We start from the raw sequence: 16,723 nt of genomic DNA on the forward strand, positions 1-16,723 counted from the left end.
AAAAAGGAAGAAACAAAGGAATATGTTTCAAAAAACTTCTTAAAAACCCTGAAAGATAAAAACATAGAAAAAAAACCTTAATGGAATAGAAATAAGCAATCTACCTGATAAAGAGTTCAGAGTAATGGTCATAAAGATGCTTACTGAGCTTAGAGAAGAATGGATGAATACAGTAAGAACTTCAACAAAGAGAAAATATAAGTAGTACCAAATGGAAGTCACAAAGCTGAAGAATATAATAACTGAGCTGAAAAGTACAGTAAAGGTGTTCAACAGCAGAGCAGATGAAGCAGGAAAAAGAATCAGTGACCTCAAAGACATGACAGTGGAACTTACCCAATGAGAGCAGTGGAAAGAAAAAAGAATGAAAAAAAGTGAAGAAAGCTTAAAGGACTTCTAGGACAACATCAAGCTGACTAATGTTCATGTTATAGGGCTCTCAGGAGGAGAGAAAGAAAGGATCAAAAAGAGATAATTAATGAAAATTTCCCTAACCTGGCACAGGGTGGTGGTGGTGGGGGGACACATGTAGATCTAGAAAGATGAGAGAGGTTCCAAATGAAATAAACCCAAGGAGACACACCAAGACACATTATAATTAATATGTCAAAAAACAAAGAGAATGCTGCAAGCGGAAAGAAAAAAACGACTTACTATATACAAGGGAACACACATAAAACTATCGGATTTTTCCAGTAGAAACCTTATAGGCCAGAAGGAATGTCATGATTTATTCAAAGTGCTGGGAGAAAAAAAGTTCAACCAAGAATATGCCACCTGGCAAAGTTAATATTAAGAACTGAAGAGGAGATAGAGTTTTCTAAACCAGCAAAAGGTAAAAGAGTTCATCACCTAACCAACTTTACCAAAAATGTTGAAGGAACTTTTTTATGTGGAAAAAAAGGTCATGAATCAGTAACAAGAAAATATATGAAAGCATAGGTAACAAGTGACAGATTAGACCAGTTGGACTTAACTGATATGTAAGAACATTCCCCTCAAAAGTAGCAGAATATACATTTTTCTCAAGTGTGACTGGAACCTTCTCCAGGATAGATCATATGTTAAGCCACAAAACAAGTCTTAACGAATTAAAGAACACTGAATTCATATCCAGGATCTTTTCTGACCACAATTGTATAAAACTAGAAATTACAAAAAGAAATTTGTAAAAATTGGAAAATTCACAAATATATTTTTATAGAAATTGAACATGTTACTGGTCAAAGATGAAAAGAGAAATAAAAAAATACCTTGAGAGAAATGAAAATGGAAATACAATATAAACTTATGAGATGCAGCAAAAACAGTTCTAAGAGGACATTTCATAGAGATAAATGCCTACCTCAAGAAACAAAAATCTCAAATGAACAACCTACATTCCCCTCCAGAATCTAGAAAAAGAACAAATGAAGCTCAGAGTTAGTAGAAGGAACAAGATTACAAAAATTAAAGAGGAAATAAAATAAAAAGACAATAGAAAAGATCAACAAATATAAGAGCTGATTCTCTGGAAAGATAAATTTTGCACAATGAAGAAAACAATCAACAAAATATTAAGCAACAAAATTTAGAAAAATGGGAGAGAATATTCACAAATCAGATATGTGGTGAGGGGTCAATATCCAAAATATATAAACAACTTCTACAACTCAATAGCAAAAGTCCCCAGGCAATCCAATTAAAAATGGGTAGAATATCTGAATATGCATTTTCCATGGAGATGGCCAACAGGTACTTAAAAAGATGCTTAACATCACTAATCGGGGAAATGCAAGTCAAAACCACAATGAGATATCAGCTCACACCTGTTAGAATGGCTATTATAGAAAAGAAATAAATAAAAAATGAAAATAATGAAGCACAGGATGATAGTGAAGGTCAAGAAGCTTAAAAAACGTTAATGTGATGTGGAGAAAAGGGAAACCTGTGCACTGTTGCACTGTTACATGAGAGTGTAAATTGGTGCACTCATTACAGAAAACAAAATGGAGGTTCCACAATAAATTAAAAATAGAACCACCATGCAAACCAGCAATTCCACTTTTGAATTTTTATCTGAAGGACATGAAAACTCTAATTCAAAAAGATATACGAGCACTCTCATGCTTATTGTACCGTGATTTACAATAGCAAAGATGGGGAAGCAAACTAAATGTCCACTGATGGACAGTTAATGAAATATGGTACATATATATGATGAAAACACACACACACACACTTATACTTAGCCATAAAAAAGAAATCTTACCATTTGTGACAACATGGTTGGGCCTGGAGAACATTATGTTAGTGAAATAAGCAGATAGAAAGACAAATACCATATGATCTCACTTATACGTGTCACAAAAAAAAAGAAAAAGAAAGAAAAAAAAAAAAGGAAAAAGAGAAAGCTATCCCCAAACTCATAGATACAAAGAACAACAGATTGACAAATGTACAGGGTGGAGTTTGGAGAAATGGATAAAGGGTGGTGGTCAAAGGTACATATGTGCATTTATAAAATAAATCATAGAGGTATAATGTATATTGTGGTGACTACAGTTCATAATATTGTTTGCATATTTGAAAATTGCTAAGATAGATCTTAGAAGATCTCATCACAAGAAAAAAATAGTAACTATGTATGGTGACAGACATTAATAGACTTATTGTGACCATTTTACAACATATACAAATAACGAATCATGTACACCTGTACCTCAGATGAAACTGATATAACATATAATATTATAGTTGTCAATTGTACTCAACTGGAAAAGGTTTTCATGAGGTTTGCATTTCGGAAAGTTTTTTTTATTATTGACAGAGCATCAACTTTCTTTTCTGACTTTCTCATAGAAAACCTCTAATAACTACAATATTACAATGTTTCTTAATGATATCTTCAACATTTGTATGTTCAAGAAGACACAACAGCTAGTGTCACAGATGACTTACAAAAGAAAATTTCTAATTGTGTTTGGACCCGTGGCATTTTATCTTCAAAATTAGTTTTTGAACAATAGGGTCTGTTTCAATCATGGACTTGTGACCTCCTCTAATGGGTGTTTCTACTTGCCATGTCAACCCCTTGACGACAGCTGTCTTTTGGAAAATAATTTAGTCAACCTCTGTATTAGGTTGTACATTCTAGAGAAGTAGCTCACACAGCTCACTCTAACACCTGTTCACTTGGTTGTACTGTAAACTGTCCATCACAATATTAGCTACAATTATTGAGGCTTTGCAATGTGTCAGGCACTGTACTTAGACTCGTCATCTCTAAGTACATATCTAAGTACTCATCATATCTATACTTATCACTGGAAATTTCTCTTGCTGGCTGTGTGAGTCTCAGGCAGTCATTTAAGATCATAGAGCCCTATTTTCTTCATAGGCTCACTGTAGCTGTGTAGTGTAGGACTAACTCAGTTAACATGTGGTAAATGCCTGACAGGTTACATATCCTCTCCCATCTTCTTCTGTGCCACAGGATAAGAGCGTAAGTTGAAAATTTTCATGGCAAGAAGGCTCTGGAAAATCTAAAGAGCTGATATTAGGTAGAAAAACTGAGACTTGAACAACAAAACCTGCTAGCTATACATTTGCATTTTATTAGAGCTAAGTTGAAAACTCTGCTTCCTTTATTTCTTATTTCAGTGGGCCACCCATTTTGGAGAGAACAGGAGTAGCTTAGCCAGGGGTCACTCTGTGTGACATTCCACAGGTTCCTGGAGACAAGGAAGTAGAAGGCCATCTGATTTCTCAATTACCCAAAGTCTCAAACTGGGCACATTCCATTTCCAATAAATACTTTTGGTAAGACTACCCTTCCCATCGGGCTTCACCTTAAGAAATCCTCCTCTTAAGGAGGATTAAGTTAAGAGACTTGTAAAAAAAGACTATGACGAGATGCTACGATTGATCTCAGAATGCATTTATACCAGATTCACAAAAATACCTGATAAATTTTCAAGGATACTTTTCTTTTACAAGCTATTAAAACTTTGTCTTCTACATTTCCACTTCTACTACTTCTGCTTCTCCACACTCCTACCACTGGCACTTCAACTTCTACCACTTTGACCACTTCCTTCATATCAACAGAACACATATACACATAGGTTTGTGCATACATATCTCTCTACATGATACATACAGTTTAAACATGTATATATACACATGTATGTACATATAGATACATATCCAGGCATATGCATGTATGTGTATATGTGTGTGTAACCCAATATTACTAGTGCATGTTTCATGACCTTACTTATTCTCCTTTGATTTCAACAACAGCCACAATAAACAACAAATAGAATACCTCCAACATCACTAAACTCTGGGCACTAGGTATCTCTTTGTTTTTAATCTATGAATATATAACCCCATTCTTCCTATAAAGGGCCACAAAACTATGATGACTATGATGATTAATTTTATGTGTTAATTTGACTGGCCACAGGATGTGCAAATTAAATGTTATTTCTGTGTATGTCCATGAAGGTGTGTCTCAATGAGATCAGCATTTGAATCAGGGGACTCAGTACAGCAGATTTCCCTCCTTACTGCGAGGAGATATCATACAATCCACTGAGGGTCTGAATAAGACAAAAGTGGAGGAGGGAGGAATTCACTATTTTTTTCCTGCCTCATGATTGAGTGGGGATATCTCATGTCCTCTTCTCCTGCCTTTGATTTTTACCATCAGCTCTCCTGATTCTCAGACCTTTGTACTTAGGAACTACATCACTGGCTCTCCTGGGTCTCGAGCTTGCAGATGGCAGAGCAGGGGACTTCTCAGTTTTCATAACCAGTGTGTAAACCAGTTGCTCATTATTAATATTATGTACATATTGCATATGTATATGCACATAATGTACATATGTACTAAATATTATATAAATAATTCTAATATAGAATATATAAATATATGTGTAACTTCTGCTGGTCCTCTCTCTCTGGAGAACTCTAATACAATAACTAAGTAATTGTTATTAAAATGTTGCGTAATCTTACACAACATTCCATGGGAATAGGTATAGTTTAGTCCATCACTCTTTTCCTCTGAACTACAGGTCTCTCTAGAATTGAGGAGAAATTAAAAAATGAAAATAATGAAGCACAGGATGATGGTGAAAGTCAAGAAGCTTACAAGTGGGTTTTGGATAATATTTTCCAATACTTTGTAGGCTGATCCGATAGTTTCTCAGATCAGTTCTCTGTGTTAGTTATTTTATGGGGAAAATGTGTGGGGCAGCAAATATCATTCTCAATGGGGAAACACTGGGAGCCTTTCCCCTAAGATCAGGAACAAGACAGGGATGTCCACTCTCACCACTGCTATTCAACATAGTACTGGAAGTCCTAGCCTCAGCAATCAGGCAACAAAAAGAAATAAAAGGCATTCAAATTGGTAAAGAAGAAGTCAAACTCTCCCTCTTTGCAGATGACATGATATTGTATATAGAAAACCCAAAAGACTTTACCCCAAGATTGCTAGAACTCATACAGCAATTTGGCAGTGTGGCAGGATACAAAATCAATGCCCAGAAGTCAGTAGCATTTATATACATTAACAATGAGACTGACGAAAGAGAAATTAAGGAGTCAATCCCACTTACAATTGCACTCAAAAGCATAAGATACCTAGGAATAAACCTAACCAAAGAGGCAAAGGATCTATACCCTAAAAACTACAGAACATTTCTGAAAGAAATTGAGGAAGACACAAAGAGATGGAAAAATATTCCATGCTCATGGATTGGAAGAATTAATATTGTAAAAATGTCAATGCTACCCACGGCAATTTACACATTTAATGCAATCTCTATCAAAATACAATGGACTTTCTTCAGAGAGTTGGAACAAATCATCTTAAGATTTGTGTGGAATCAGAGAAAACCCCGAATAGCCAGGGAATATTAAAAAGAAAACCATAGCTGGGGGCATCACAATGCCAGATTTCAGGTTGTACTACAAAGCTGTGGTCATCAAGACAGTGTGGTACTGGTGCAAAAACAGACACATAGATCAATGGAACAGAATAGAGAATCCAGAAGTGGACCCTCAACTTTATGGTCAACTAATATTCAACAAAGCAGGAAAGACTATCCACTGGAAAAAAGACAGTCTCTTCAATAAATGGTGCTGGGAAAATTGGATAGCCACGTGCAGAAGAATGAAACTAGACCACTCTCTTGCACCATACACAAAGATAAACTCAAAATGGATGAAAGATCTAAATGTGAGACAAGATTCCATCAAAATCCTAGAGGAGAACACAGGCAACACCCTTTTTGAACTTGGCCACAGTAACTTCCTGCGATACATCCATCAAGGCAAGAGAAGCAAAAGCAAAAATGAATTATTGGGACTTCATCAAGATAAGAAGCTTCTGCACAGCAAAAGATACAGTCAACAAAACTCAAAGACAACCTACAGAATGGGAGAAGATATTTGCAAATGACATATCAGATAAAGGGCTAGTTTCCAAGATCTATAAAGAACTTATTAAACTCAACAGCAAAGAAATAAACAAGCCAATCATGAAATGGGCAAGACATGAACAGAAATCTCACAGAGGAAGACATGGACATGGCCAACAAGTGCTTGAGAACATGCTCCGCATCCCTTGCCATCAGGGAAATACAAATCAAAACCACAATGAGATACCACCTCACACCAGTGAGAATGGGGAACATTAATAAGACAGGAAACAACAAATGTTGGAGAGGATGTGAAGAAAGGGGAACCCTCCTGCACTGTTGGTGGGAATGTGAACTGGTACAGCCACTCTGGAAAACTGTGTGGAGGTTCCTCAAAGAGTTAGAAATAGACCTGCCCTATGACCCAGCAACTGCACTGCTGGGGATTTACCCCAAAGATACAGATGCAATGAAACGCCGGGACACCTGCACCCCGATGTTTCTAGCAGCAATGTCCACAATAGCCAAACTGTGGAAGGAGCCTTGGTGTCCATTGAAAGATGAATGGATAAAGAAGATGTGGTTTATGTATACAATGGAATATTACTCAGCCATTAGAAATGATAAATACCCACCATTTGCTTTGACATGGATGGAACTGGAGGGTATTATGCTGAGTGAAATAAGTCAATCGGAGAAGGACAAACATTATATGGTCTCATTCATTTGGGGAATATAAAAAATAGTGACAGGGAATAAAGGGGAAAGAAGAGACAATAAGTGGGAAATATCAGAGAGGGAGACAGAACATGAGAGACTCCTAACTCTGGGAAACGAACAAGGGGTGGTGGAAAGGGAGGTGGGTGGGGGGTTGGGGTGACTGGGTGACGGGCGCTGAGGGGGGCACTTGATGGGATGAGCACTGGGTGTTATGCTATATGTTGGCAAATTGAACTCCAATAAAAAGAAATTAAAAAAAAAAAGAAAATGTGTGGGATAGTCACTATATTCTCTGTGCCTGACATTATCACCTATAAATAATAAAATTACTTAACCTGTATTTTGAAGTTAGGGTAGAATCAAAACCATGGTGAACTGAGGTATTCTTGTTTTTAAAAGTTATTTATTTGAGAAAGAGAGAGAGAGAATGCTCATGAACAGGGGGAAGGGAAGATGAAGAGAGAGAATCCTGAAGCAGACTCCATGTTGAGCCCAATGTGGGGCTAGATCTCATGACCCTGAGATCATGACCTGAGCTGAATCAAAGTTGGCTGCTCAACCAACTAGCCACCCAGGCGTCCGGTAGGCATGACTTTCTAAAAGCACTCTGACTTCTAATGCCACCACTAGAGCAGATTCTTACTTAACCACTGGAAGCCTAAAAAAAAAACAAAACAAAACTCTTAAGCCTTCATTTTCATCAGTAAGATCAACTTATAAAATATTTGTGTTTCAAATTTCAGGGTATCTCTTTGAGGTGGCCATAATATCCAACCCCATCTGTTTTACAGAAAGGGAGAGTAGGTCATCCTCGGGGCGAGAGGCAGGCTTTAGGAGGAGCACTGTCTGCTGGCTCCAGCCTGCTTGTAGAACTAGACCTTGTTACAGACAAACTCTGTTCCTACCAACAAACAACAAATAGCTGCCATTTATCAAGTGTTGACAACATTGCCAGGCACTCTGTGGAATTACAGATATTCATCTCAATCCTCACAGCAACCCTAGGAGGTAGGATTTATTGATTTCACCATCTCCCATGTGAGGAAATGGGAGGCCCAGAGATATTAAATTACTTTTCTAAGATCACACAGCTCGTGTATAGAGCTCGAAATAGGAATCTGAGGTTATCTGACCTACAGTCTATGCTCTTAATCCTTTACAACATTTTCCTTGGATCTTCTAATTTTCAAGCATTGCAAAAGCATTCAATTTAAACAAACTCCAATTATGCAGTTGGTAAGAAGTGGTAGATCCTCTCCCTGCTTTCAAAGAATTTATTTATTTATTTTAATTTTTATTTATTTATGATAGTCACACAGAGAGAGAGAGAGAGAGGCAGAGACACAAGCAGAGGGAGAAGCAGGCTCCATGCACCGGGAGCCCGATGTGGGACTCGAACCCGGGTCTCCAGTATCGCGCCCTGGGCCAAAGGCAGGCGCCAAACTGCTGCACCACCCAGGGATCCCCAAGAATTTATAATTTAGACAGGAAGGTGAGGAACACTCAAGAATCTGTAAAGTGACCAAAATAGCCTACATATATAATCATAGGCAGTTAAGTACACAAAGTACTAAGTCCATACTATAATTCAGCCAACACTTACTGAACTATTCCGTGCTGCACTGCCCCATATATACCCTGCCATTATACATCCTAAACATGTCAGATTATGGTTCCTGAACACACCAGGATGTTTCCTGCTTCTGTGTCTCTGTGTATGTGGCTCTTCTGTATGTCATATCTTTACTACCAATGGCCTTTCCAAACACCCCAACTTTTTATTTAAAATATGCATTAGGTGTTATTCTCTGTTCCTTCTATAATCTAGTCTCTAAAAGCAGTCAGTATGATCTTTTAAAAAGAAGACTTGAACCTTGTCACAACCTTGCTTAAGACTTTTCCAAGACTTCCTATGATTCTTTTTTTTTGTCTTCTTTTAAACAAGCTCCACACCCAGCATGGAGCCCAATGTGGGGTTTGATCTCATGACCTCGAGATCAAGACCTAAGCTGAGATCAAGAGTCAGATGCTTAACTGAATGAGCCACCCAAGGCTCCCTCTTCCTATGATTCTTAATGAAAAACAGCAACAACAGACAAAACCATCAAATGCTTCCCCCTTTATGATCTCACTTCCAGCAGCCTCTCCAAACTCTTGTCCAACCGTCCTCTTCCTCCATGATACTCTAACCCCACCTGCCTCCTTTCTGTTTTGCAAGGACACCACATTCCATCCCACCTCAAGGATTTTGCAAATGCTGTTGCTGCCACCTGAAATGCCCCTGTATGGCCAGCTCTTTCTCAACCATGAGGTCTCCCCTTACAGTTTGCCTTCAAGAAAGTCCTTCTACTTCCTTTTCCAAATAGCCCTCTTCCCCACCATTTCTATCTGTATAACCTTCTGCTTTATGCCATTCCTCAGTTCGTTGTCCTCATCTTTAAATCATTTCATTACTTTTTATTAGTTTAATTTTTTTCTCTTTTGTTCTGTGATCTTGTAGATCACTCACGGCTGGGTCCCTAGTGACAAAGACAACACCTGGCACATTATAGGCTCCTGATTGTTTGGATTCTCTTCTGAAGCTCATAGTTATACTGAAAACTCCTACATAGAGAGACAGATGATGTCACATCATGAATGTTTTCACTAAGCTCCTCCTCTGTTCTAGAATATAAAAGCAAATAATAGACAAGGTCCTTGAACTCAATACCTTTGTGGTATAGACTAAAAAAGAAACCAGAATAATTATTCTTTGAAGCATTAATAAGTACTAAGAGGAGAATTAGGCAGACCTCTGCATGGCACAGATAGTACCTTGGGACAGGAGACACAGGTGTGGTCGGGGAAGTGGACATGTAAGCATTTGTTATTATTTTAATTTTATCATTATTTGCTTCTCTGTCCTTCTTCCCAACTAAAATGTATATTCACAAGGGTAGAGACTTTGTTTTGTTTAAATTGCATTATCAGCATCTCGGATCATGTCTCGCACACAGCTGGGGTTCAATAAACATTCATTGACTGACTGACAGAATGAACAAATCCTGCGCGATGGAAAGGAGCCATCAGTTAAAGATCTGGGAGGAGGTCCCTCCATACACAGGAAGCAACAAGCATTCGTGCTTGGTAAGAATATGCTTGTTGTGTTTGAGGAGAGGCCAAAAGGCCAGTCAGTGGGCTAAAGACCATGAACAAGGAAGAGCGTGCAGAGTGGTCAGAACAGGTAGGGCCTTCCCGGCCCTAGTAAGCAGTTTGGGGTTTCTGAATTTTATTCTATTTTAATCATCAAGCAAAGTGCTTGATGATTAGTTTGATTACATAACTACTGAATGAAAGTGTAATAGGTCTACAGAAGTGGGGGATGAAAGGAGAGCGCCTTGTGAGATGGCTAGAATGATAAGGACAAGCTTCTTGGCAGTGTCACTTGGAGCTGAATTTTGCTAGACTAAGAAGGAGCAGAGGACAGAGCAGCTTTCATATGAGTCCACTTCTGCACATGGCAGGAGCCCTTCCACGATATATACAAAGGCAAATGCAGAGCTTAGATTGTCCTAATTATTTAGCTTTGCTTAATATTAGAAGGACAAGATACTGGACATGCAGATCAATGCAGAATATACAGCTGACAGAGCTTAGGAATGTTTTCTTTATTTATAAAAAGTTCCTGAAAAGCAGTATCATTTTATCTGTCTATCCTCCCTCAATCTGTCACTCAATTAGTCTATCACTTAGGCATTAAATAATTATTACTGGCATGTCTACTTCTCAGTAGGTGAGAAAGGTGAGAAAGACAATCATGGAATTCAGAATCTAACAGGACCTCCCAAAATCGCTCATGTTGGAAAAATTCTGAGACAGGATAGTGTAGTTGAAAATCCTTATGAACATCTGGTCCTGAGTTCACACCCTATGTTAGCTCTGTATTATCTTATACTTTAGGACAAATCATGAAACATCTCTGAGTCCTTGGTTTCTCAACTCAAAATGGGAATATTAATTTTGCCTTCCTAACATGATCATGGGGCTAAAATGAGTCTAACAGATGTAAAGGGCTAAACAATGCCCAGCATGTTTTCAAAGATAAGTTTCCATTCAACCTTCTGAACAAACCTATGTACAAAAATAGGCTCTAAGTCTGTAACTTTATTGTCTGATTTCTTCCTAAGTCATGATTTTTTCCAGCTTATCATTTGAATGCCAGTAAGGAGTAAAGATGAGACTTGGCTCCAAACACTTTCATACTTTAGTTCCATCCTGGCCAGCCTCCCTCACACAGATCTTTCTCCAGACAGAAAAAGAAATCTTAAGGCAGGAGATGCATTCAAGAACAGCTGCCTGGAGAATGTCTAGACTCAATTTGTAGAGCAGGCCATGAGTCTATTAAACCTTGCCCTCTTTTGTTGCAGGTAAAGATCCAACATGAATCTTCTGAAAGGCAGTCTGCAGTGTTGGTTGAGAGGTGATGCTCTGGAGCCCTGTTGGCCAGGTTAAGCCCTGCAGGGGTGATATTCCAGTTGCATTATCTTGGATTCCTTAACCTAACTCTATGGTCAGAGAGTCGGCTAACCACCAACTTCATCGGGTGGTCGTGGTTGGGAGTTTTATTTTTATTTTATTATTTTTTAAAGATTTTATTTATTCATGAGAGACACACAGAGAGAGGCGGAGACACAGGCAGAGGGAGAAGCAGGCTCCATGCAGGGAGCCGGACGCGGGACTCGATTCCGGGTCTCCAGGATTACGTCCTGGGCCGAAGGTGGCGCTAAACCGCTGAGCCACCCGGGCTGCCCCTGGTTGGGAGTTTTAAAAGGAGAGAAGAGACATTAATAAAGGGCACAAGTCCTTCTCTATGGTAAGTGTTAAAAAAAAATAGAATCTATAGGTGAATTTATTTTTAAAGGAAAAATACTTGGAAATACAAAAGAAGCCCCCCAAATAGACTGTTCTTGACACCACTGCCCTTGGAAAGAAAGGCCAAACAGTGGCCTTGTTGTTTTCTGAAACCTAATTAAAAAGGCATAAGAATTTATTGAAGTGGCTTGGGCTAAATCCACCTGAATATTCTGTGTCTTAAACTTCATAAGGTACAGGCTTTAAAAACCTCCCTCTCTTCATTCTTGCCCCATAGTGATTCAATTTAGCACACTGGGATGTGAGGGCTCATCTTTTCCCAGATACCACCGTGAGGAACCTGTTTTGCCATTGGTCAATCAGAGCAGGTCTTGACCAACTGACATGTAGCCATATTTAAGCTCCAAACAACTTTAAAACTAGTCCTAAGAGGTTCTGGTCAAACAGAGACTCTAGGGCATGCTTGTTTCGTTTAAGTAAAAAAAAAAAAAAAAAAAAAAATCCCCAATAGCTTTCATGAAGGGTCATTTTGCACTGAGCACTGATGTGTGTGCCAAGACTCCACACATGTTGGTGCCAACAGTGATGGAAATAACAAATCACCCGGGAATGGTCTTATATTCCAATCTTGCCCTCCTGTCTCATTCTCCACAGGTGATCCCACAATCACTACATTTCCTCCAAAATACATCTTGATTCCCTTCATTTTTTTAACCTCTACCTCTACCACCTTGTCCATATGAAGTGATAAAACCTCTCTGTGACTCAATTTCCTCATCTACAAAATTGGATATCATCTACCTCTTAGGATTAACATAAACGGAGTCGTATATTTAAAGTGCTTAGGACACCCTCAGTAGGAGTGCTGATTGCTCTATTTATTGCTACTGTTTTGTTGTTGCAATGGCTTCTGAAGATATTTCTACCTGTTTCTTCACTAAGTTTATTATTTATGAAGCATTCAAAGGGATCTTTACAAAATAAATGTCAGCTCATGTCACTCCCTGGTTTCAAACTCCTGTGGTTTCCCAACATATTTTGAGAGCAGCATCCAAATTCACTCCATGGCTCTCAAGACCCCCACCATTTTACCAGGACACTGTGCTTTAGCTATTGCTCCCCCAATGTGCAGACACACTTCCCCCTTGACTCACTGCTCTAGCTGTTCAGCTAGAATGAGCAGCAATGTCCTGGAATGTCCAGCTACTAGACCTTTTGTGACTAGGTCCTCATCATGTAGGGCTCAACCTCAATGTCACCACCTCAGGCCTTTCCTGATCATCCTACACTTTCTTTATCCCACTCCTTGTCCCCAGTTACTATCTGAACACTCTTTAAAACCTTTTCTTTATAACACTTACCACTATTCAAATAAAGAGTATAGATGCATTTTACTTTACCCCACAGTGGTGGTGTTCTGATATTATGAATATTTCACTTGAAAGCCTTAGGTAAGGCATTTCTTCCCATTTCCACAGGATCTCTCCCTCCCAGTTGTTTAAGGGAGTTTCTAGACATAGTCACATAACCCACCAGCCCTCGGAGGCATTTGTAGTTTTCACTCTGTATGGGGTAGAAATATCAAAAACACAAACACAAAAGCATGTTCCAAAATATTAGGTTGAAATAAATCATCTAGAAGACTCAAAATAGGCTTATACTATCTTTTAAAGACTATCATTAAGATGAAAACACAAAATTAAAAAGTTCAGAAGAGAAAATGGTAGACTCCTGAGATCCACCCACAGACCCTGGTCTGAGAAATGCTATACTGTATGAATCTTTTCTCCCGAAGAAAAAGTAGGCTCTCCCTTCCCTCGTGTCTGAGTCAGAGATTTCCTGAGTCAGGACGACACTCTGACACATCTTAATGGGAGGAAAGCCATATTTACAGCTAATGAATAAAATATTAGCCGACTCTGCTAAGTACTGACAGAGACTCAGCGTTAATTGCTGCCCTGGGACGAACCTGCTTTGCTCACAGAAATAGGGGCTGCTTATTCAAGAGGTATACCAGCCAGCTTGGTTTGCATGAAAGAATGATGACAAAGAATAATCTCCCAAGAATCATTTCACTGTTGGGAACTAATGAGATATTTATTCCAGAGATAACAAGGGATGGAGAGGCCACAGGTTGAGGAAACCAAGACTCATTGTACACCTTCTGTATTTTCCATACTTTCAATTTATCTCATTTAGTCTTCATGACAATCAATGAAGTAAGTATTATTGTGTTGACTTTACAGATGTGTGTATCACAGCTCCGGGCTGTCAGAGTTGTAGAGGAGGGGTTTTGGCTCTATGTGAATCTGACCCCAGACTTGTACTGGGTGCAGTGCCTAGTGCTGCTTCTCCCATTTAATACAGGATATGAAGAGGTTCAAAAGTGAAAGCGCCTACTGTAAATGCACTGAGTTTCTAACAAGATGATTAAAAATATATATCCATAAAAATACAGCTAAAACATAGACTTCTCTTTTATGAATAATAGTTGAAAATAATGAAAGTTTTATTTAACAGTATGATGTATTCCTTAGGTGTTTTAAGAACTGCCAGGTAATGGAGGGGTAGAGACCCTGTCTACTGTACCAATGAGTAGGTCTTGGACAGATGGCTGGGAGTCTGGGGTAGGGAGGTCGGTTTTGGTCCAAGCGCAACTTGGATTTTAAATAAATAAAACTAATGTGTGTGCACACATATGTGTGCATGCATGTAAGATACTTTTGTCTACTTTGTACTTTGCTATATTCTCAGTGTGTATATGAGGGCTTGGCATATAGTAGTCAATGAATATATGTTGAATGAATAAAATCTGCCCCAACAAGAAAAACATTGGACTCTTCAGAGAATGAGCTTTTCATCAAATGATTTTTGAAGGCATTAAGGTTCTAATTATGATTCCTGCCTTTGGAGGGGGTTATATAACAGCTCAGCAAGTTTTATCGAACACTCTCTAGGTGCTTGGCACTGCACTCAATGCTTTACGATCATTGTTTTATCTAACTCTCACCACAACTGTATGAGTCAGGTCCTATCGGCCTCCCATTTTACTTAAGTAGAAACTAAGGTTTGCAGAGGTTAAGGCATTTGTCCAAGGTTATATAGATGTTAAGTGGTAGGGCTCAGTTTAAAACCCCCAGAAGTGTTAATATTATGCTGTGCAGCTTGCTACATCTGATAATTGCCAGGTCCCCTTCCAGTAATGAGACCCAATATATTCTGTTTCTAATCTAATACTTGTACTGAAGATCAATACCATGAACATAGGAGACGTTCCTTCCAAACAAGCCCTGGTTTCCATGGAAGTTGTCCGTAAGGCTGCTCAGCATCACGGCACTTGTTTAAGTTAACTCATCACCGCAACCTACAGTCCCAATTCCTCAGCATGGCACCTAATTAACTTGGGAATCCAACTTCATCTCTTATTCTTCTACATCAGAATACTTTGCATCTGGGGGCATCGTGGTGGCTCAGTGGTTGAGCATCTGCCTTTGGCTCAGGTCGTGATTCCCGGGTCCTGGGATCGAATCCCACATCAGGCACCCCATGGGGCCTTGCTTCTCCCTCTGCCTGTGTCTCTGCCTCTCTCTGTGTGTCTTATGAATAAATAAAATATTTATAAAGGAATACTTTGCATCTGTTTATCCTCCACTTTATTATTACTGCCTTGTTCTCAGTCATGCTCTATCTCTATACTGAACATCCATTGGTGCATCTATCACCATTGTAGCACACGTATAGTCACATGGAGATGCTCTCAGAATGTGAGTCATAAGGGAACCAAGATGGACTCAGAGCACAGAATTATATTGTCCCCTCAAACTGTCACCCTGGGGCCTGTGTTCATTGAGTAAACAGTGCAAATCATTGCCTTAGCTGTCTAAATGGTTTTTCCTCTTTCACACAAATGCACAGAGAATGTGGCTTCACTGACCTACTCTGTGTTGTCATTTAACTCTTTTAAATGGGCGACTAAACTAGGAGTTCCTGGTACACGTGAACCACACCCAACACCACTTGGTCAGTTCCTTGGTGAACACAGAGGTCTTATCTAGTCCTTTTTGGGCTTGTTCCTTGGTGAACAAGGAGGTCTTACCTAGTCCTTGGTGGGCTTGTTCCTTGGTGAACAAGGAGGTCTTATCTAGTCCTTGGTGGACAAGAACCTCCAAGATTTGGTTCCTGTCTACCTCCACAATAGCATTTCTCTCCATTCCATCCCAACCTTACCACACCAGTTCTACTTATCTATTTCTAATTTTCACCATTGAGACCTGCTTCCTTACACCTCCTGCCTGGGCCTACAGCACCCCTCCCTATGTTATCCAGTACATATCTACCCTCCATACTCACTGCAAGTGTTTCCTTTCTAGATCCCTGCCCTTTTATAGGTAGTGTTCTGGCTTCCTCCCATGCTGAAGCTGGGCCACGTGACTTGCTTTGACCCATAAGATGTTAGCAAATATGATACAGCAGAGTTTAAAAGTTGTTTGTGCAATCGGTACTGTCTTGCTTGCCTGCAGCTCATTCCTCAGTTAGCTTGCTGGAGGGTGAGACAGCTGGTGCAAAGTCAGGTTGCCCCACTCATGCCAGCCAAGGCAATCCTAGATCAGCAGCTGCAGGGTGACCCCCACACATGAGCAACCCCAGTCAGTATCAGTAAACCTCCCTAGGTAGTCTGCAACATACTAGCAACACTAGCTGAGCTCAGCCCAGATCAGCTGAACTCACACTCCTGCTGT

At 39.3% G+C, this 16,723-nt stretch overlaps 1 protein-coding gene across 4 annotated transcripts in view; it reads right to left on the minus strand.

The window, feature by feature from the left end:
• Nucleotides 1–16,723, minus strand: part of FYB2 (FYN binding protein 2) — a 133,953-nt gene that overhangs the window by 78,106 nt on the left and 39,124 nt on the right. The window lies entirely within an intron of this gene.

Source organism: Canis lupus, chromosome 3, assembly GCF_048164855.1.
Source record: "Canis lupus baileyi chromosome 3, mCanLup2.hap1, whole genome shotgun sequence".
Lineage (NCBI taxonomy): Eukaryota > Metazoa > Chordata > Mammalia > Carnivora > Canidae > Canis > Canis lupus.